The 23,484-nt window shown below is 39.7% G+C and overlaps 1 pseudogene; it reads left to right on the plus strand.

Annotated features, from left to right (window-relative positions):
* The window catches only part of Gm3116 (predicted gene 3116), a 199,362-nt pseudogene continuing 185,350 nt past the window's right edge, over positions 9,473-23,484 (plus strand).

Below are 23,484 nucleotides of genomic sequence, written 5' to 3' on the forward strand. Positions count from 1 at the left end.
AGTCAAAATTCTAGTAATGCTAACAATTCCCAAGGCTTCAATCTAGTTGGATGAGTTACTGTCATTTGGCAGCTCCTAAGAGTGGGAGAGTCACTCTCCTTTGTCGATACACTTTCAGTGTGTTACTTTTGCTCCAGTGGATAACATCAAACATATTGGCATTTGGATAGCACTAGTTGAACTAGGGATTATAAACAACAACCAAATGGAAAGTAGATATGAACCTAGGAGGCTGGTATTATAAAGAACCCTCAAGGTAATAGGGGCAGAGGTAGTGTATGGATGTGATAATACACATTGTATAACAGTATAGAACATCCAAAGAATAAAATACACTTAAAAACCAACAGCAGTGTGAATGCACAACTGGGATGGAATGCATAATCCAATAAGAAAGCAATTTATGTCAGGGAGTGTGGTGTATTCATAGACAATCTGAGAAAGAAAGAGCTGAATTCACACAAGGGACTTAGTCCACCAGTCTCTGTTACCACTGTAGTATTGTGATAGTTTTACTATTCCTAGACCAGAAAGTGGCACTATTTGGATATGTGGCCTTGTTTGAGTATGTGTGACCTTGTTGAATAGGTGTGCTTCTGTAGGCTTGGGTTTTAAAACCCTCATCCTAGCTGTCTAGAAGCCAGTCTGCTAGCAGCTTTCCAGCTGTCTCCACCATGACAATCTGGATGCTGCCATGCTCTTACCTTAATGATAATGGACTGAATCTCTGAAACTGTAAGGCAGCTCCAATTAAATGTTGTTCTTATAAGAGCTGCCTTCGTCACAGTGTCTGTTCATAGCAGTAAAACCCTAAAACAAGTACTGATGAGCAGGTTCAAAACAGACAATAGGCAGAGAGACTCACATTGACCCTGATTTAAAGTACATATCCATGCCACCCCTCAAAAAAATTCTTCTGTGCGCATGATGGCCATTGACAAGTATCATGCCCCCATGCTCATGATACTTTGTCCCTACTGTTATTCCTGACATCTTGGGGTTCTACTGTTAACAACTCAAATAAATTACCCTTGTTAGTCCTTCTGCAAGATAATGAGCTGATCCAGCATCCTGAGAACTGTTCTTTTGTTAAGGCTCAGAGGGCTGCATCAGGGCTGACCCCAGACAGGAAGCTCTGTCACTGATCACCCAAAGAGCACAGCATCACTGCTGACACCAGACAGAGAGCTTCATTACCTCTGAACCTTAACAGAGAGTTGAATAACTGCTGACCTCAGACAAAGTTGCATCACTGCAGGCCCATGATCCTGTATCTCAACTCTTGTCATTTTCAGTCATACATGCAATTGTTCATAAGCACAACTTTTCAAACTTAAATTTTATTTTAAGTAATTATTGGCATTGGTGTTAGGAATTGACCCATGGGTTCATGCTGAGTAATCAACTGTTTTATCACTGAGACATATGTCAGTCAGCACCTTTTGTTAAAATGAAGATCTGCTGCCTGTAGACCTCAAGTCTGTCTGAATCCACTGTCTTCTTGGAGCAAAACAGTCTGGTTAGTAATGCACAGCAGGTGATGAAAATCACATGTTCACATATTATCATAAACTGCAGATTGTGGTCAAGACACAAAAGATGAGGTTCTCTGTGCTGCACATCAGAGAACTGCTGTCTTGGTTTCCTCGTTATGAAGCCGTTTGTCCTTGAATTTTGTGGGAAAGTAAGGAGATAGGGTCACATTTAAAAGCAAAACTACAGTATTTATTCTCATGGTTTGCTAAGTTAAATTATATGTTACAATAATAAATGAAGGCAAAATCCTGAGTTATCACGTTAAGTGCCAGTAAAAACATGTGAGAAAAGCCATACTTTATATCTTTTACATAAAGTGGGTTATTAAGTGTTTAGTACAAAGAGCAATTTTATCTTGCCAATAAATATAATTGAATCTCTTATGCTCGATATCCCAATATGCAGACAATTTACTGAAGTAATCAAGATGATACACACAATTTCACTTCAGTACCATCTGTAACTCTATTGGAATTTTAATAATAAAGAATAAAAATATACTTTGGTAACAAAGGAAAATGTTACTTAAAAGAGCTGCATCTTAAACGTTGAACAATATCTTCTAAAACACTGTGTTAATTTTGCATCTACCCTGTATTCTGTGTGTGCTGTTCCAAGCTGTGAAAGAAGTCCTTTGGAATTCAGCGTTCTTACTTGTGAAGAGCAAGTCATCTCCATCTTTGCAATGTGAACTTTCTATGTTCTTGAGTATACATGCAGATACTCAGAAAAAAAAAAAGATGATTTTCTTCTATTTTTTCTGTTCTTACCTATTTGTCCTTCCTGGGTCTTTTTTTTTGTCTTTGAGGAGGAATTGTCACAAATGCACTGAAGGAGAAATCAGAAAGCAATGACAATGTGGAAAACTGTGAAAATGAACTGTTAAATGCCAAGGATTTCTGCTGTCAAGAAGACAACTTTTGTTTAGCAATAAGATACATTAGTAAGTGCTACATATTATCTTAGTGACCTTCCTTTTCATTGTAACAAAAACCACTGAACCCTGTTTCAGGAGGCACAGGATGACCAGGTTGTGGGGATGTATTGTAATCCTTAAGATGTGCCTTCAATGTTCCATTTCTTCCAAGGAGGCTACACCAACCAAGGGTTCAACAGCTTTCCAGATATCACCACCAACACTATGATCTTGTAAAAATATTTCTCATTCAAACTTAATGTACATTACATAAACATTTATGAATAATGTAGATGGTGTGTTTCACAGAGAAGTAGCACTTACCTACTGGTCACTAGAGTACAGTAATATACCTATGTTCTAGTCGAGGCTGATTCAAAACAATTCCTATATAGATCTTTTTTTCATCTATTTTAGCCCAAATATTCTCATATCTAAAGAGAGTTCAGGTGTCTGTTTGGTTCCACAGACCCAAAAATCTTTGAATTTTAGAATATGTTGCTAGATGGATCACATTTTGTGTCAATAGTATTTGGTCTGTAAAAGCAGAGGTGCTTTGCATACCACCTTGTAGGCTTGAATTTTCTTTTATTTTCTTTTTTTTTCTAGATATTTTCTTCATTTACATTTCAAATGTTATCTCCAAAGTCACCTATACACTCCCCCTGCCATGCTCCCCAACCAACCCACTCCTGCTTCCTGGCCCTGGCGTTCCCCTGTACTGGGGCATTTGATCTTCACAAGACCAATGGCGTCTTCTCCCATTGATGGTCAACTAGGCCATTCTCTGCTACATATGCAACTAAAGACACAGCTCTGGGGGGTACTGGTTAGTTCATATTATTGTTCCTCTTCCTATACGTTGCAGACCCCATGAGCTCATTGGGTACATTCTCTAGCTCCTTCATTAGGAGCCCTGTGTTCTATCCTATAGATGATTGTGAGCATCCACTTCTGTATTTGCCAGGCACTGGCATAGCCTCACATGAGAGAGCTATATCAGGGTACTGTAAGCACAATTTCATTACATATTAAATAGTGTCTGAGTTTAGTGGTTATATATGGGATTGATCCCCTGGTGGGGCAGTCTCTGGATGGTCCTTCCTTCTGTCTCAGCTCTGAACTTTATCTCTGTAACTTCTTCCATGGGTAATTTGTTCCCCCTTCTAAGAAGAAACGAAGTATCCACACTTTGGTCTTCCTTCTTCTTGAGTTTCATGGTTTTGCAAATTGTATCTTGGGTATTCTAAGTTTCTGTGCTGATATCCACTTATCAGTGAGTGCATATCATTTGTGTTCTTTTGTGACTGGGTTGCCTCACTCAGGATGATATCCTCCAGATCCATCCATTTGCCTAAGAATTTCATAAATTCATTGTTTTTAATAGCTGAGTGGTACTCCATTGTGTAAATGTACCACATTTTCTGTATCCATTCCTCTGTTGAGGGACTTGGATTTTAACTGATGTGAGGATGGAAGGATGGAATAAATCTGGCATCTCAGTTTCAGGTCATAAAGGAAAATAGTGGAGTACTGAAGAGATGGTTCAAAATTAAGAGTGCTTGTTGCATTTCTGCAAGACCAGGTTATAGTTCCCAGAATTCAAATCAGGTAGTTCACAGCAGCCTGTTCCTCCTGTTAACGGGAGCCTGTTCTGGCTTCCACAGATAACCACACACATGTGTACATACCCACACAGAGACACACATGTAACTAAATAGAAATAAAATCAACTACAAAACAGAAAAAAACAGCATAGATGATCTGTCATTTGTTTAATAATAATAATAGTAATAATAATAACAATACCAGGCAAAAGAAAGCCTGATGTCCTGGATGTTGAGGCACAATTCTAAATTGGAAATTTTGGGCTACCTAGACTGCATCTCAAGGACAAAAACACCCTCCAAATCAGAATTGTTCACTCTTTTGCCTTCTTTAAGCACACATGTAGGCACAAAAGTAAACTAACCGAGGACATAGTAGGGGAGGGGAGAGTCTACATTTGTGAAAACACTGAAGAAACAGAGGAGGCTAAATTTGAACTACAATGTGTGGTAGGCTTCCTGTAACTCCATAAGACTGATGGAGCAGGTGGCATTTCCTTTCCTTTCTTTCTAGTCAAGCCCATCTCTACAAGGATGCCCAATTGTGTTGAATGCACCTTGTGTTTTCCTCACATGTCTTTCTTTTCTCTGTTCTCTTCTACATTTCTCCTGTTTCCTTGACTCACTGTTAGGTTTTAGCACAGAAGTGCCATCAGCAGAACCAGTCCTTTGGAGAGTTTCATAGTACCAGAGCCAGATCCTAGGAATAAAGCTTTTGTTTCTCCTTCTAGATGATACCTGATGTCCCCAATATCATGTGCTAGTCTCTGCCCTCATGGGAGCTTCATACTGACCACTTTTCTTCCTCCTATTTTCATTCTATCGTATAGTTTATGGCAAGTTATAGCTCAGAAGACTTTCTATTTGGCAAACATAAAATACAGCTTGCTCCACTTACAGTGTGTCTTCTGACACACTGGCAGGAAAAGAAATAGGACTTGGGAACTCCAAGTTCATAGGTCTGGCCAATTCTTTTATCATGATTATTGGGGCTAACATGGAGATGCCAGAAGGAACAACCTCCTTATTCAAGATAGAAGCATGATGGCCTCTCTTCCTTTCAGATTTGAAATTTTCCTATTTTTATTATTGTTTCGGGACATGAAGTCTTAATTCAGATGGGTTCTTTAAAAGCCATTCTTTAACCACACTAGGTCTGTGAGGATAAGAAACTCAGAGTGTTCCTCTGGGCCTGTCCCCTGGAGGAGGTCACTGCTCACAGATTTGCTGATGCACAAAATAGAAACATTATCTTCAGAATGTCATAGATGAGAATAGCCAACAAGGAACAGAGCTGCTATTGCTGTGAGACCAATAGATTTTTGGAGATCAGATTCTCCTAAAGTTGTTGTGGGGGAGCACAGAAATCTGGACAAACGTAGAAGTATTTTGAGCTGTGCTAGACCCTTATTGAATGTGTGATAAGTTTGCCCTATAGTATAACTGTATACTTGTACTAGTGAATGGTCTGTAACTAACCTGTGGTATATGACTCTTATTTAAATTGAAATGATTAGGATACTACTATATATCAACATTCCAGGCATTTTAACAATTTACATGTTTATGCAAGTATAAGACTCTGAAGAGCCTTAGCTACAGGGACCCCATGAGTAAATCACTCAGAGCCAGGGATTGATGCAAAAGCAAGAGGATTTTATTGTAACAGTTCACAGGGGGTCATCCTGCACCCAAAAGAGAGGCAGTGACCCAGGATGTCCCATTCGGCAAGTTTTTATACAATTTCCAGGGACAGAATAGAGCATCAGCTACTAGGCAGTGTGATTGGCAGAACAGTATGACTTTTAAACTGATTGGTCCTTAGGGAATGAGGTAGCAAGGGCTTCCCTTATCTGTGGGTGGCCAAAACTCAGTGTTCCCCACCCCCTGTGATCTTTCTGAGGAATTTAGTCAGCCTCTCCCTTCCAGAGGGGAAGGATGCCTATGTGCTTCATGACCTCTCTCTTCCCGGAGGGGTGGGGTGCCTGGAGGAATTTTCCACATGCCCTGACCTGACCTCTTCAAAAGGAAACAATTAAGCAAAAAGACCATTTTTTAAGTAATGTGTGATTTGAAGTGACTTTGGAGTATATTCCATTCTATTAGTATACAAAATACAAATGTGTAGAAACATGAAGGGGTGATTGTACTATAAAACCTGATAAGAAAGGCTTATGGCATGGTCAGAGCCAGGTGCACAATACTACTTATAAAGATCTTCTATGACATATGGAAAACATATCAGAGTCTAAGAGCATTAATTGTACTCTCTCTCTCTCTCTCTCTCTCTCTCTCTCTCTCTCTCTGTGTGTGTGTGTGTGTGTGTGTGTGTGTGTGTGTGTGTGTGTTTGTGCTGTGCTCTAGTGTACAGGTGCTCATATTTGCAAGTAAATATGCAGTCTGGTAAATGCACATGTCTGTGTCTATAGAAGTCAGAGTTCAATACTGAGGATCCTTCCTCAGTATGCTCTTCTCTGTGTCTTTTAAGAGAGAGCATCTCATTCGGCTGGACTAGGGCTCACAGAATAGTTTATTCTGGATGGCAAGGAATGTCCAGAGATTCACTTGTCTCTTCCTCCCCCGTGTTACCATTAAAAGAGGGCAGCATGGGACCCAGGATTTTACCTAGTTGGTAGAATTAAGGTAATTATTGTTGCACAACATGCACTTGGCAAATTAAGCTATACCTTTAGCTGTATCTGATTACAAAAGATTCAGAACAAAACGTGTTTGCCTTGTATGTGTGTGTGTGTGTGTGTGTGTGTGTGTGTGAAAGAGAGAGAGATGCACGAGAGAGTCTGAGAGAGCAGAGAGAGAAAAAGAGACAGAGACAGAGGCAGAGAGATTAAGCAAGTGTCTTGGGCACATGCAGCTCTCTAGCATCATCTTGTGTTAGGAGGAAAGTAGCTACACGTGTCCCATATTTTCCTGCTGGCATGTCCCCAAACCCAAAAGCTCCTAGCTGCCACTGACATGATTATGATGGTTTTTCTCTCCAGTTAGGATATGCTTCCATTTCATTCTGTCAAACATTTTTAAATATTTGTATTTGGGAGAAACCTGAAACACAGTTAACTAGGTGGTTTTTAGACACAGTTAACAAACAGGAATTTAAACCTGACATTTCTAATTATTTTTCCTTCAATTACCTGAAAAACAGCTTTGCAGGGATTAGCTGGATAAACAATCTTGATCCTATGTAAATGTTCTTTTCAAATATGAGATCAGTTCCCCCCAAGAGCCTATATTGCAGAAAAATTATCTTGAGTGGCACACTTCGAATCCATTTTGAATAAGGTTTGTCTAGATCTTATGGAGTAATTTTTCAATGTCCCAGGGAATCAATTGTATACAAAATGGAAGAAAAAAGAATGTTGGCTTTGTGAGATTAGCTAATTGCTTGATTGATTGGCCCCTTCTCTTATCCCTACTGTCATCAATCACCATCTTATTCTTTCCGCATACCTTTCCATAAGTTTTTTTTATGTAGTAGATTCACTGCTAAAGACCCACAAAACCACAGACCACCTCTTGGAACATTCAGAAAAAATAAATCCCTATAGCTTATTGTGACTAATTCCCGTATCTTGTCTTGTGTTGCTATAACGGAATATCCAAGACAGAGTCATTTAAAAAGAACAGTTGTTGGCTGACATCTCCAGATTAGAAGTATGTTATCAAGGTGGCAGTGTATAGCAAGGCCAAAACGCTGAGTCACTATGTGACTGAAAGAAAGAAAATAAGAAAGTGCACTACTGAAACATTAAACCTACAGTGAGTGGAGCTTTCAAAAATCCAGGCTCTTAGTCTGGTAGCATGGCAATTAAATCTCAGTGACTTGGGGGGAGCACAAGTGTTTAAGCCCGTTATGTTTTGGGTATGTACTAAGTATAAAAACCAAGCTCCTCCATCTGAAATCCCCTGGCTATGGATTGGTGTGAACTTACAGGGATATAACCCTGTTGTCAACACATGCATTTATCCATGACCTTATTGTGTTTAGTACTATCAAAGCAGCCTTGGGTTAGCAACCCCATAGGAAGGACATCAATATAAACCAACCAGACCCCACCCCCTCAGAGCTCCCAAGGCTGAAACCATTAACCAAGGCATACACATGGAAGAACCCATGTCCCCAACTTCATATGTAGCAGAGGATGGCCTTGTTGGGCATCAGTGGGAGGAGAGGCCCTTGCTCCTGTGCACTCTCGATGCCCCAGTGTAGGAGAATGCCAGGGCAGGAAGGTAGGAAGTGTGTGTGTGTGTGTGTGTTTGTGTGTGTGTGTGTGTGTGAGACCCTCCTAGATGCATGGGGAGGGGGATGGAATAGGGGGCCTCCAGGGGGGAGGGACCGGGAAATGGGTTAACATTTGAAATGGAAATAAAGAAATTATTCTATATAAGCCTACACATTCCACCTCTGAACATATAGAAAACTATCTATAAATCAGTTCATAAGTTAAACAAATTAAAAGGAAGTCTAGGAAGTGATAAAATGTCAAACTCTCAGTACAAGCTCTCCTTATTAAGATAAATGCTCTCCTTCTCCTCCTTCCCTTTCTTCACCATTATCCAAAAAAGGAAAAGAAAGAGAAAAAGAAAAAGAAAAAGAAAAAGAAAAAGAAAAGGAAAAGGAAAAGGAAAAGGAAAAGGAAAAGGAAAAAGAAGAAGAAGAAGAAGAAGAAGAAGAAGAAGAAGAAGAAAAAGAAAAAGAAAAAGAAAAAGAAAAAGAAAAAGAAAAAGAAAAAGAAAAAGAAAAAGAAAAAGAAAAAGAAAAAGAAAAAGAAAAAGAAAAAGAAAAAGAACGTAGCTCACCAGGGAAGGCTAGAAAGTTAGCTATTGAAGTTCCTATCCAGATCAAGTTTATATATCTGAGACTATTCTATTTCATTTTCTATAACATAAGTGACCACATATGTAAGTAGCACATTTCCCACTTGTTCACACAAAAGTTAGTATGAAATTCAAAATTATCCTACTTTGATAGACACATTTATATAACGACTCTTGGAAGCAGAAGATGGGAGAATACATGATGCCCTGTAAGAGTCTGTCAATTTTCATAGGCTAAACTTAAACATCCCTTGATGCTTTGCTCAAATGATCAACTAAAGGAAAGGATGAGTAGCTGGTCTATTAAGTCAAACAAATATTCCTGAGAGTTTTGCTTATGCTGTTTACTAGTGTTGTAAGTTTGAACCCCTCTACATTTCATGTTCTCTGTCAATGCAGAAAGTCACACTATGCTTGAGGATTTTGAGAGGAACTGCAAATACACACACTGAAAAATAGTTCCCAACCTTTTCAAGAATAGATGATTAATAAAAGAGAGTGCCTATATTGTAAGTTTCCTTCTTTGCAAAATTTCTCTTGCCCATAGAATCTGGTCTCTCATGCTCTTGCTATCTTTTCATACAACTGTGATGGCCCATTGGCCTCCTTTCTCTCACCAGTGGCATTTTCCAGCTCCTCAGATCTCACTGGAAGGTCCAGCCCACCACAACTGGAGAATGGGTAAGTGTAGTTATTGGGCCTGAAATCCATGTGTTAGATGAGGAAATTTTGAATGTTAAGGAGAAAGAAAGTGCTCTGTCTATCTAGGAGTCACATTCAAAATCACCATCCAGATGGGAAATTCTATAGCAAAAATGTTGCAGGATATTTGATTATACTGTGAGTCCCAAGATTGTGTTATTTATTGCAAAAACCCATTCATGTTGTAGTGAGGCTCATCCCTAGCACAAACCATTAATCCAAGAGTTTTCTGTTTATGGTAAACAGAATTAAATAAAGTCAACAATAGGTCAAGAGGCAGGACAAGCAACCAATTGATAGGGAGTAAACATAGAAAAAAATCTATAGAGAGTAAAAGTAAATCAGGAGAACTGATACAGAGATACACAGGAAGTAGAGGGGAGATGTTGGGAGCCGCCCTCACATTTGCCATTATAAGATGGCGCTGACAGCTGTGTTCTAAGTAGTAAACATAATCTGCACACGTGCAGGGGCAGTTTTCCCGCCATGTGTTCTGCCTTTCTCGTGATGACAACTGGGCCGATGGGCTGCAGCCAATCAGGGAGTAATACGTCCTAGGCAGAGGATAATTCTCCTTAAAAGGGACGGGGTTTTGCTTTTTCTCTCTCTTGTTCTTGCTTTTGCTCTCTCTCATGCTCTTGCTCTTGCTCTCTTTCTCTCTTGCTCTTGTTCTTTTTCTTGCTCTTGCTTTCTTGCTCTTGTTCTTGCACTCTTGCACTCTTGCTCTTGTTCTTGTTCTTTTTCTTGCTTTCTTGCTCTCTCTTGCTCTCTTGCTCTCTTGCTCTCTGGCTCCTGAAGATGTAAGCAATAAAGCTTTTGCCGCAGAAGATTCCGGTTTGTTGTGTTCTTTCCTGGCTGGTCGCGAGAACGCGTGTAAGAGTTGGTGCTGAGACCCGGGACGAGAAGACCTAGGACAAGAAGACCTGGGACGAGAAAACCTGGGACGGTTACCATCACCGGCGCAAGGAAGATCCCTCATTCCGGAACCAGAACTGCGGGTAATGGTAATGAAGTGTTTCCGTAAAACAGACTGTTGAGAAGGATTCAACTGCGTGAATTCAGAACTCTTCAGCTGGGGAACAGGGTACCCGTAAGTATAGCTTTACAAGGTAAGTCTGGCCTTGAACTTTCTAACGAAATTCAAGACAGTCTATCAGAAGTAAAGTGGGAAATAGCTTTACAAGGTAAGTCTGGTCTTGAACTTTCTAACAAAATTCAAGACAGTCTATCAGAAGTAAAGTGGGAAATAGCTTTACAAGGTACGTCTGGCCTTGAACTTTCTAACGAAATTCAAGACAGTCTATCAGAAGTAAAGTGGGAAATAGCTTTACAAGGTAAGTCTGGCCTTGAACTTTCTAACGAAATTCAAGACAGTCTATCAGAAGTAAAGTGGGAAATAGCTTTACAAGGTATGTTTGGCCTTGAACTTTTTCTAGTGTTAGAAGCCCTTTTGTTCCTTTTCACATGTTATCAAGCGGTTAAGGCAGGGCTGAAAATTCTGGATGAAATTCAGGGCAATCTATCAGAAGTAAAGCGGGGAGAGAGAGTAGGAGCAAAGAGGAAATATGGTACACAAAATAAGTATACAGGCCTTTCCATGGGTCTTGAACCCGAGGAAAAGTTTAGGTCAGGTAAGAATACCTGGGGAGAGATTAGAAAGAAGTAAAAGAAAAAAGATCAATTAGCGGAGGTTTCTAGGAGAAGGAGCCTATACTCATCACTAGGTAAGCTCAAGGAGCCAGTTCTTAATAGTTCTGAATCAGATGAAAAGGCTATTAGGGCCTGGAAGGCGCTCTCCCGAGCAGGTGAAGCCACTGGACAACTAACAAAGATCGTCCAGGGACCTCAGGAGTCATTCTCAGATTTTGTGGCCAGAATGACAGAGGCAGCAGAGCGTATTTTTGGAGATTCAGAGCAAGCCGCACCTCTGGTAGAATAGCTCATTTATGAGCAAGCCACGCAGGAATGCAGAGAGGCCATAGCCCCAAGAAAGAACAAAGGTTTACAAGACTGGCTCAGGGTTTGTAGGGAGCTTGGGGACCCCTCATTATGCGTTACTTCCATTCAGTATGAGAAATTTACTAGGGCAGCTAATTTGTCAAAAAGTCTTTCTCAGTATATGTTACAGAATTGGACGGCTGAATTTGAACAGACCCTTCGGTAATTGAGAATTGCCATTATTCAGGTCAACTCCACGCGCTTGGACCTGTCCCTGATCAAAGGATTACCCAATTGGATCTCCTCAGCATTTTCCTTCTTTAAAGAAAGGGTGGGATTGATATTATTTGGAGATATACTTTGCTGTGGATTAGTGTTGCTTCTTTGGTTGGTCTGTAAGCTTAAGGCCCAAACTAGGAGAGACAAGGTGGTTATTGCCCAGGCGCTTGCAGCTCTAGAACATGGTGCTTCCCCTGATATATGGTTATCTATGCTTAAGCAATAGGTCGCTGGCCATTCAGCTCTTGCACCCCATGAGGCTAGTCTCATTGCACGGGATAGAGTGAGTGTGCTTCAGCAGCCCGAGAGAGTTGCACGGCTAAGCACTGCAGTAGAAGGGCTCTGCGGCATATATGAGCCTATTCTAGGGAGACATGTCATTTTTCAAGAAGGTTCAGTGTCCTAGTTCCCTTCCCCCAGGAAAAACGACACGGGAGCAGGTCAGGGTTGCTCTGGGTAAAAGCCTGTGAGCCTAAGAGCTAATCCTGTACATGGCTCCTTTACCTGCACACTGGGGATTTGACCTCTATCTCCACTCTCATTAATATGGGTGGCCTATTGCTCTTATTAAAAGAAAAGGGGGAGATGTTGGGAGCCGCCCTCACATTTGCCATTATAAGATGGCGCTGACAGCTGTGTTCTAAGTAGTAAACATAATCTGCACACGTGCAGGGGCAGTTTTCCCGCCATGTGTTCTGCCTTTCTCGTGATGACAACTGGGCCGATGGGCTGCAGCCAATCAGGGAGTAATACGTCCTAGGCAGAGGATAATTCTCCTTAAAAGGGACGGGGTTTTGCCATTTTCTCTCTCTTGCTTTCTTGTTCTCTCTCTTGCTTTCTTGTTTTCTCATTCTTGCTCTCTTGCTTTCTTGTTCTTGTTCTTTTTCTTGCTTTCTTGCTCTCTCTTGCTCTCTTGCTCTCTTGCTCTCTTGCTCTCTGGCTCCTGAAGATGTAAGCAATAAAGCTTTTGCCGCAGAAGATTCCGGTTTGTTGTGTTCTTTCCTGGCTGGTCACGAGAATGCGTGTAAGAGGGAGAGATATTCTGTTTGAGGGATTTTGTTGGTAATGGCATGGGGAAGAAGAACTTCCTTTTGTGACATCTGCTGAGGATGAAGGTCAGCCGGGTGTTTTCTCTTCCTCTCTGAGCTAGCAGGCTTTTACTTCAGAATGTTGCTCCTGAGTCTTTATTGGTAAAATTGAATGATTATGATTCTGATAAAAATAAAACAAAAATCCTTCTCATCATAGATAGTCAACATGTTCCTCCAACCCAATATTCTGATAAGGAATGCTTTGTATTATAGCTGTTGTGGTTGTTATTGTCCTTGTTGTGGTTATTGAGGTGCTAAGCCTGGAACCAAGGGCTTCATGCATGTTAGGGCCATTCTTGTTTACAGGACCATATAATCATCCTGTAAAATTCTGTACATAGATTTGTACTTGCTTGTGTACAGACAATATGTGAGTGTATATGAATACTTGTATGCCTTCATATGTTGTGAGAAGGGCAATATTGAGGGATATTTCTTGGGTGTCATGCACTCTTATGAGGAAGGCCTGAAGCTTGAACATTAGGCTGCCTGAATTACTTTCTATGCTGCCCAGAGCTGGGCTTACAAGGATGCACTACTATTCCTGTTTTGTTTTTTACATGCTTGTATGTAACTACTACATCCACTGAACCATCCCTACACCTGTGAATTTTGTTCTGATCAGCATACGAAGTATTCTAGTTTTAGTTTTCAGTATTTTTTTTATTTTGCACATTTTATATGTCAGCACATAGAGCTACCAAAGCATGCATTATGACAAGTTAATGAAATATTTATTAAACTATTTCAATACATTTAATTTTACCATGAAATTAATATTATTATTTTAAAGTATATATTAAATATGCTTAATTAAAGGTAAGAACACAAATAATATTTAACCTAACTAGATAGAGAGTACCATGGGGAAGTACTTGGTTTGGTAAAACTAGAGAAGTAATACTTGACTAATCTCTAATACAAAGTAAACTTAACCAATACAATGTTGGATATTTAGATGTTTTGATATTGATATTGATTTTCTGGTATACAGAGACTAATATAGAGAAATAAATTATCTCTTTTTTAAAATATCTTAACTTACAAAATTCTAAAATCATATTAGTATTATATGGTTGTTCTTGGTTAAGAAATAGTAAGTGTCAGGTCTAGGGAGATGGATCAGAGGGAAAATTACTTTCCCTATAAGCATAATTGTAGGAGTTCAGATCCCTAGACCCCATGAAAATGTGAGGAGGGTATGGCAACTGCCTGCAGTCCCAGCTTTCAAGAAGAGACAGGCCAGGCTTAGAGCAAACTGACTAGCAAGACTAGTGAAATATTGAGTTCCTTGTGTAGAAAAAAGCTTGCTGCAACATGTAAGGTAAAGCACAACTGAGTATTACCAGCTAAAGTTTACGTTCTGTTCCTTTGATACAAACACTATAACTAAAAGCAACTTAGGAAAGAAGGACTTATTCAAGCTTCCAGATTACAATTCAGCATTGAAAGAAGTCTGGGCAGGAGTTCAAGCAGCAGTCTGAAGGCAGACTGCTTGCTGTTACATTGCCTCTAACCAAAGATCATACTCACTGCCACAGAGGCATAGCAGAAACCATAGAAGAGTAGAATGCTGCCAGATGATTTAGTTACTGCTTAGTATGCTTTTTTTAAACATTCTTGGACCACCTGTCTAGGGTATGATATCATTCACAGTATACTAGCCTTCCTATATCTATTAACAATCAAGAAAATCTCCTTAGACATGCCTTTAGGCACAATCTGGCCAATCAGTCAAGAAAATTATCTTTGGTGACTGCTGACTATGTCAGGTTGATGGTTAAAGCTATCTAGTGCAACATTAATGTCAAGTTTGAGCCTCATTACACATAATCAAGTCCATGTACATTCACACACACACACACACACACACACACACACACACACTTTTATACAAACACCATACTTACAAATATATAAAAATATTCATGGAAGTACAGCATAACCACAGGCCTTTTCTCATTGATGCCCACTCCTCTCAATACTGTATATTATTAGGCTGACTATGTTATATTTTTCTATTTTGATTTACCTTTGAACTCTTGAATACATTTTAGTTATTTATTGAATTATTAATATTTTAACCCTCAGTCTATGATTTCTTAACACTTTATGATTTTGTGTCTCCATCAATTCTGATTTATAGATTGCTTATATGGTTATAGTTTATTTCATGCTATGTCTTACAAGCCCATTGTTGTAATAGTACACATAACAAAATATCAGAGTGATAATTCCTTTGAGAAAGCAATTTAAGGATACAGATGTCTCTCTCTATTCATTTGGTAGAAACAATAGAAAAATTGCTTGTATACTGAGCATGACTCTTTTTCTTGTTATTGCCCCCAAATAATACTGTTCATCAGTAGTTTCTTTAGCATTTACAACATATTCTGTATTGGGGAGAATCTCTGTTCTGTCATTTTGTACCAAAACTCAACTTCTATGGATTTTATGCAGACGGTTCTGAAACTGAGTCCTTGGGATGTCAAAGGACTCTACTATTCTACAAGGCTACTGATGTAATGTCCATTCTAATACTGGTCTTTGATTAGTCTTAAAAATTAGTACTAAATTTTATTAATTGTTTTATATATATATATATATATATATATATATATATATATATATATAATCATATTAATCCATAGCAAAACTACTATAAGGTATAAATTATAACATTTTCCCATCAAATAGAGTTGCTGAACTTCGGGGAAATGGCAAAGTTTGCCCAACTTCATATAGGAAGAAAAGGAAAATACTTGGGTTTAAACCCAAAGGAACTGAATTTAGAATTCATGTTTATTACTGCTATAATTGCATCTTGATTCATTGTCAAAGCTGGGAGAGGGAAGGAACAAGAAGAAAAATGGCTGCAAAACATTGCCACTGTGGGACAAAAAGCTAGGAGTCAAATAAGGCAGTCCCATTTTTATTCCAAGGAATAAAGGCAATGTAATTGAAGCATTTTAATAGGGGCATTTTAATGCAGTTCTCAAAATGCTTCTCAAGACACATAGTATTATCTCTACCCAAATTCTGATACCAGATCAGCACTGTCTAAAGACTTCTTATTCACTTCTGGGAAGGCTGATGGTCTAGTTTGAAGTCACTTACCTCTCTGCTATGCATGCCTTAACAGGAAAGAGTGTTTCTGTAATTGTGGGATGGTGGGCTCTGCACAGACAGCTGGTCCTTAGTTGGGCAAAGGTATGGAACCCCAGTGTACAACTGTGCCACCTGGGCCCCTGCCTCCTACTGCAGGTACAGCCTCCCTCAGCACCCCACAGAGAGGTGTGTGGCCATCTGTCATGTAGAAGCAGCAGCATCAAGCCCTCCCATGAGCAAATAAGTTTTCCCCAAAACTCTCAGACCAAACTAATGAGAAGTGCCTCTTGTCAGACCCTTACCCCCTCCCAAAACTGTATATAACCATCTTATCTGGAAGGATTAACGATGTGTGAGAACTACTCAATCATCCGAGCCTTCTGTCCTAAGAGCTGGAGCACTTGGGAAGAGGTCTGCTCTTCCAAAATGCTGCCTGAAGCAACACCGCACTTCTCACTGACTGGTGGGCCTTGTCAACCCAGCCCAAATGAGTATCATGGAAGGCATGGCAGAGATGGAGGTGAAGCCAACTACAGCAGCAGAAGCGGTGGAATCGATCTATCCTCCCTGCCTGTACAATCTTCCCTTCACTAGAACTCTAGCACCAGGCCAAGCCAGAGATCTCAGTGGAAAGCCTATGGCAAGTAGGCCTACCTGTAATGATTATACCTGCCTGTTCCTGGTTTGATAGGGAGCCTGGGTACACTAACATAGAGCAATGTGTGTGAAAAGAGGTGACTGATTCATTTTCTGTTAGAGATCAAACTGAAAAGAATGAACAGAAGTTACAGTCACAATGTGGAATGCAGAAACTAGAATGTTCCCTCTAGTGCAGCATGCAAAGCAGTTGTCAAACTCTCCATTCACAGGACATCATCTTCCCTTTGGGAAGAGAAAACACAGGCTCTAGGAAAATTCAGAGTCTCTCTCTCTCTCTCTCTCTCTCTCTCTCTCTCTCTCTCTCTCTGTGTGTGTGTGTGTGTGTGTGTCTACCTCTGTATCTCTCTGTATCTCTGTCTCTCCTTGTGGGTGTGTGTCTGTGTGTGTGTTAATCACCTGCATTTTTGCCATTGACATTGCCCAAAGCATATACCAGATGATTTGTCTATGTATGTATCAAGTGGATGGACAAACAGAACAGTTTCTTAAGTTTTTAATGGAACCAGATTTACAGGGTTCAGGGTAATTAATGAATAGTCAGTGCTTCTATGACTTTTCAAGAATACCTCTTATATGTTAGGCACTATACCAGAATTTTCGTACATGATTGGTTAAAAACTTTATTTATAAAGAGTTGATGGTTTGAGGAGATGACTCAGTTGATTATATACTGACTTCCCAAACATGTGGACCTAAGTGAATCATTCATATAAAAAATCCAGAACTAGTAGGATATACTCAGTAACCCAAGGATTGTCAAGGAAAAATGGAATCAGGAGTATTCCTGGATCATGCTGGCCACACAGTGTAATCAAACCAGTGACCTCCTATATCAGTGAGAAACCCTGCCTCAATACAACAAAAAACATGGTGGAGGAGCTTCAAAGTTGGCTCAATGTGCTCTTCCTGAAGACTCTACTTGTTACAAAGGGTGGCTTACAAATACGTGCATCTCCAACTTCAGTGGTTATGATGACATCTTCTGGTTTGTACAGAATGTGTATGTATGGTTACATAAACATATAAATCCCCACACATACACATTAATTTAAAAATAATAAAAATACGTACTTTTAAAATTTAGTTTGCAACCCCTTTGGAAATTTAAGCATATAACCTAAGAACGCAAATAATTTAAAATGTATGCACATATTAGTGGATAAAGTAATGAAGATGTGTATATGCAAGTATATAGTTAACATAGGGAATAAATGCATATATGTTATGATTCCATTGGCATAAAACATTAAAGTATGATAGTGTTCTGAAGAACATTTTTTTCCTATGACTGGACAAGGAAATGCTACATTTAGCAAGCTAAGAAGAAAACACATAGCATTAACTGGTACTAAAAATTGCACAAAATTATTATTTTTCTCACACTAGATTTATGTCTTGTGTATAAACTCCCAAGGCTCAAAAATGAATGAGTCTCAGCATCCGTTTTCTATATGTAATATTTTAAATTTTTCATTTTATGAATATATGGGCATCAAATATACCCCCTCTCTCAAAGCAGATAGTTCCATAGGTACACATACCTCTGCAGCCACCAAACCCAGATACCAAGAAGTGCCATGGAAGCCATTAGTTGTTCCTCAGCTACAGGTGGCATTTCATACCTCTCATTCCATATCTGAGATTGTATCTGCCTTGATCTTGTCTTATGCACAGAGCCATAACTACTGTGAGTTTGTATGTGAAGAGTCCTGCCTAGCAAACACCATCTCATCACAGATATTCACTACTTTTAGCTCTTAAGGCCTTCTTGCATTCTCTTCCAAGATTCCGGAGTCACGGGAAGAGGGAAACTTATCATTTAGAGCTGAACACTCCATATCCTCTGTTGTTTGCATGTTGAACAGTTGTGCATCTCTATATTAATCTCTGCTACAAAAAGAAACTTCTCTGATGAGGGTTCAGAAGTGCACTGATGTATAGTCATAAGGATAGGATCTTATGAGGTAATTTATTACTATGTTCACTTAGCAGTGTAATGGTGTTAGATTCTCCCCTAGGGCCTATGATCAAGACAAAACTGGGTTCTTGCCCCAGTTAATGATAGCAGTCATGAGTATGTCTTCTAGAGCAGAACTTAAGGCCTGGCCATGGGTTTTGAGAGTTAACCAAGTCAGTCTTGGTTTAGGTATTGTGGAACAGGACTTATGTCCAGTTAGAAAATGGTTTGTTACTTCAATGACATTCATGCCATTACTATAACAACAGGCATGACTTGCCAAGGCTGTCATTATTGTAGTTCACATGATTGACAGCTAGTTAAGACTGATGAGTAAGTTTTCCCTTCTGGTAGTCTGTATATCATCTTCCAACACTGTTGATGCTAGCCCATGGGGAAGAAGCTTCAAAATCAATACAAGCTAGATTTCTTCATGTCTTACAACTCAAGAATATGCAATCTTCAAAAACAGTGTCCCACTTTCAAGAACTGGAGGGCAAATAAATACAATGACATTAGCTTGTAATTTTTTAGGGGGATAGGTAATCCTGTTTCCACATTGAATAACAATTAATATATATGTTACCAATGCCTAGCATTTTTCTTTTTATTTGAGAGTCTATACTATGGAATGAGACACTGCCTCTCATTATAGTCTAACTGCAGTTAAACACTTCTTCTTCTTCTTCTTCTTCTTCTTCTTCTTCTTCTTCTTCTTCTTCTTCTTCTTCTTCTTCTTCTTCTTCTTCTTCTTCTTCTTCTTCTCTCTCTCTCTCTCTCTCTCTCTCTCTCTCTATATATATATATATATATATATATATGGAAGCTTCAACAGCTTCAAAAGTAATAGGTTTTGATGCGGCTTTTTAGAAGGTCTGTCATGCCTCTCTATTCACTCCTCTACCCTTCCATTTTCTGCTCCAATTAATACTTAGTGTTCTATTATCTCCAGTTCTCTTTTCATACTGCCAGTATTCTAAATTTGTATGTGCGAGTGTGTGTGTATGTGTGCGTGTGATCATGTGAAACAGCTTATAAATGAGTTCCCTCTTTCTACCATGTGGTTTTCAGGATATAAATTAGGTGGTAAGGCTTGGGAGCAAACACTTTTCACTTTGAGCCATTTCCTCAGCCTGAGATTTTTAGTGGATTAGATGCATTATTTTTCTCTAATCTCAAGGAATTGGATTTCTCTTAACTCTATTTGAAACCTATAAAGTCCAGTTGTTTAAAATTTCTGCATCTCTTTCTTCAACTGTGTCAAGAGATGGATGCTATTTCTTTCACTGTACATTGTGCAGGGAAGTAAATACAGAAAGAACACTAAATTCCAGAATATAATAGCTAAATTACAATGAGTATCTTATCTCCCCTGTTGATTGGTTAAGTCTTACAAGTTCATGAAAGCTTTCTTTCTTATGATGGTGCAGACAAGCAGCATCTTTCCTAGAAATTGTAGCCATATCATCTAGACCTTGCTTACTATATCCGTCATGAGAAGGAAAAAACAGGAGTCACAGAGAGGAACCAGAAGTCTACTTACAGATTTATTCTTGAGAACAGTGTCTTGTGGTCATAGTTGTAATACTATGGAATGGTAAAAGCTTCAGTTTCCTCTCCTCCAACACACATACCACATGCACATGTGCATCCCTCTTACTACAGGAAGAGTGGAAAAAAACAGTGTACAACCATGACTAGCTTGTTTTTGTCTTACTAACCACTAAGGAGAACATATTTCAAAGTATATTAAAATCATGGTCCTTTCTCCATATCTGTTTCAAATTTTACTTAGTTTGTAGAAATAGAAAGAAACTTATCAAACAAGAATATTGTAGACTAGCTTGTATAGGAAGACAGTCCCCTCATCCTACATAGGTCATAAGATGAGAAAGTTTCCTCCATTCCTTTCCCCATCCACAGTGTCAATACATTTAGTCCCTTATAGTGAAGGCAACCATGACACCAAAATTCTCTGAGCTACTAAACCTGTGTCCAAGTAAATGTTCACTGGGGACTAGAACACAGAAAGTTGTTGTGCTAAAGCTGAGTTCTGAGTAAATGCAGTTCCACTTTGTGGGAGGTAAACTAGAGCACCATGGGAATGACCATGCAAATTTAAGGAAAAAGCAAATCTATTACTCTATCCTTAGTAGCACTTTCCCCTCAGGTTCTCAGCAAAAGGACAGCAAAGTGATTGATTTTCACCACACACCTGTTCATCTCATAAAACACTCTGCAATGCCTTTCATCTCAGATTCCAGAAGTCTTGAAAATTCAACAGTCAGTAAAAGTTAATACTGCTTTATTTTTTCCTACGTGAGTTGGAGACAAAAAACCTTAAATGATGAGTCTTCCAATTCCAAGAGAATGAACATTGATTTTCTACAGAGTTCAAATTTCAAGGATAGTCTAGTAGCCAAGAAACTGTTGCAAAGTTCTTGTGAGTCTTGATATAGCAGTTTACACCTAAAATATGCCAAGTTACTCCATGCACTGAAATTGTGTATATGCCATTCCTTCCTCTCATCCCTGCACATGAGTAATTGCAGAATTGCCTGCTTTCTGCCTTTCCAGGCATGACTATCCTGGCCTCAGATTTCAGCTTTACTGCTTCTGTCTCAGACAGGCCTTTCTGAGCACCTGCTAGGACAGTCTGTCACCTGTGTCAGCATTGTAATATCTGTCTTTCTCCCGTGAAGGCTCCTCCCAGACTTTTTTTGAACTTTTTTACACTTTCACCCAGCATTCTCCTCGTGGAGAATAAAGGTTAAATAAATGAATGATGCCCGGGGAAGGCTCAGTTAATGTCTTCTTTCAGCTTTGCATCCACACTGAGGTATGAGTAATCTATTAGCTTCATAGTACAGATTTAGAGAGAAAGGAAAGAAGTCATGGAAAAGGAAGGAATGAGAGAAGGAAAGGCAGAATAAGGAAGGAGGCACAATAAAAATAAGCCCTTTTCCTGAACCTAGAGCCCTGGAAAATTAGATCTGAAAGTCCTTGAAGTTTAATTTCAGAGGCAAGAACTATGGCTTAAATTAAGTTTTCATTTGACATGGAAAATGATGACTTTCTAGGGCATTGTTACAAGTCTCTCTTTCCTCCTATTCCAGGAACTGGTGGTTGGTCCCCAGCAGATTCCAATGCCCATCGTGGCTCCAGATTGCCCTGGGAAACAGAGTCAAGTTTACAATAGTGACCACACAGGGAAGATATGGGAGCTCTGACTGGGTGTCTTAGTCAGGGTTTCTATTCCTGCACAAACATCATGACCAAGAAGCAAGTTGGGGAGGAAAGGGTTCATCTGCTGTTCATCACCAAGGAAGTCAGGACTGGAACTCAAGCAGGTCAGGAAGCAGGAGCTGATGCAGAGGCCATGGAGGAATGTTCTTTACTGGCTTGCCTCACCTGGCTTGCTCAGCCTGCTCTCTTATAGAACCAAGACTACCAGCCCAGAGATGGTCCCACCCACAAGGGGCCTTTCCCCCTTCATCACTAATTGAGAACATACCTTACAGTTGGATCTCTTGGAGGCATTTCTTCAACTGAAGCTCCTTACTCTGTGATAACTCCAGCTGTGTCAAGTTGACACAAAACTAGCCAGTACACTGTGTGACAAGCTATCACCTGATGCTCAGCGACACTGGGCACAACTGGCAACAGTACAAACAAGAAGATAGCATCTGAGTGGGAAATGCTTTCCTCTTGCATTGAATAAGGATAATATGTGTTAATACTAACCATCACTTCAGTCTTCATTCTTCTTGAGTTTCATGTGTTTAGCAAATTGTACCTTATATCTTGGGAATCCTAGGTTTGGGGCTAATATCCACTTATCAGTGAGTACATATTGTGTGAGTTCCTTTGTGAATGTGTTACCTCACTCAGGATGATGCCCTCCAGGTCCATCCATTTGGCTAGGAATTTCATAAATTCATTCTTTTTAATAGCTGAGTAGTACTCCATTGTGTAGATGTACCACATTTTCTGTATCCATTCCTCTGTTGAGGGGCATCTGGGTTCTTTCCAGCTTCTGGCTATTATAAATAAGGCTGCTATGAACATAGTGGAGCATGTGTCCTTCATACCAGTTGGGGAATCTTCTGGATAAATGCCCAGGAGAGGTATTGCTGGATCCTCTGGTAGTACTATGTCCAATTTTCTGAAGAACCGCCAGACTGATTTCCAGAGTGGTTAGATGTAGCTATCTCTTGTGAGATTATGCCGGGGCCTAGCAAACACAGAAGTGGATGCTCACAGTCAGCTAATGGATGGATCACAGGGCTCCCAATGGAGGAGCTAGAGAAAGAACCCAAGGAGCTAAAGGGATCTGTAACCCTATAGGTGGAACAACATTATGAACTAACCAGTACCCTGGAGCTCTTGACTCTAGCTGCATATGTAACAAAAGATGGCCTAATCGGCCATCACTGGAAAGAGGCCCATTGGACACGTAAACTTTGTATGCCCCAGTACAGGGGAACGCCAGGGCCAAAAAGGGGGAGTGGGTGGGTAGGGGAGTGGGGGTGGGTGGGTATGGGGGACTTTTGGTATAGCATTGGAAATGTAAATGAGCTAAATACCTAATAAAAAATGGAAAAAAAATACTAACCATCAAATGTCTATGCCATTTTACTGTAAACAGACTGTGGGGCCTAATCATTGTCCTATGCCTATTTAGAAATAATGAGATCACATCTATACCCTGGTTCAAATGTAGCTATATCCAAAGGTAAATCAAGAATATCAGTTGTAAAGAGAGAGCAGTGTGTCCCGTCCTTTCTTACAATTTCAATTGGTTTTAGGGCAGAGTGTGTTATGTCATCTATACAAATAGAAATACATGGTGAAAAA

Source organism: Mus musculus, chromosome 1, assembly GCF_000001635.26.
Source record: "Mus musculus strain C57BL/6J chromosome 1, GRCm38.p6 C57BL/6J".
In the NCBI taxonomy this organism is placed as follows: Eukaryota; Metazoa; Chordata; class Mammalia; order Rodentia; family Muridae; genus Mus; species Mus musculus.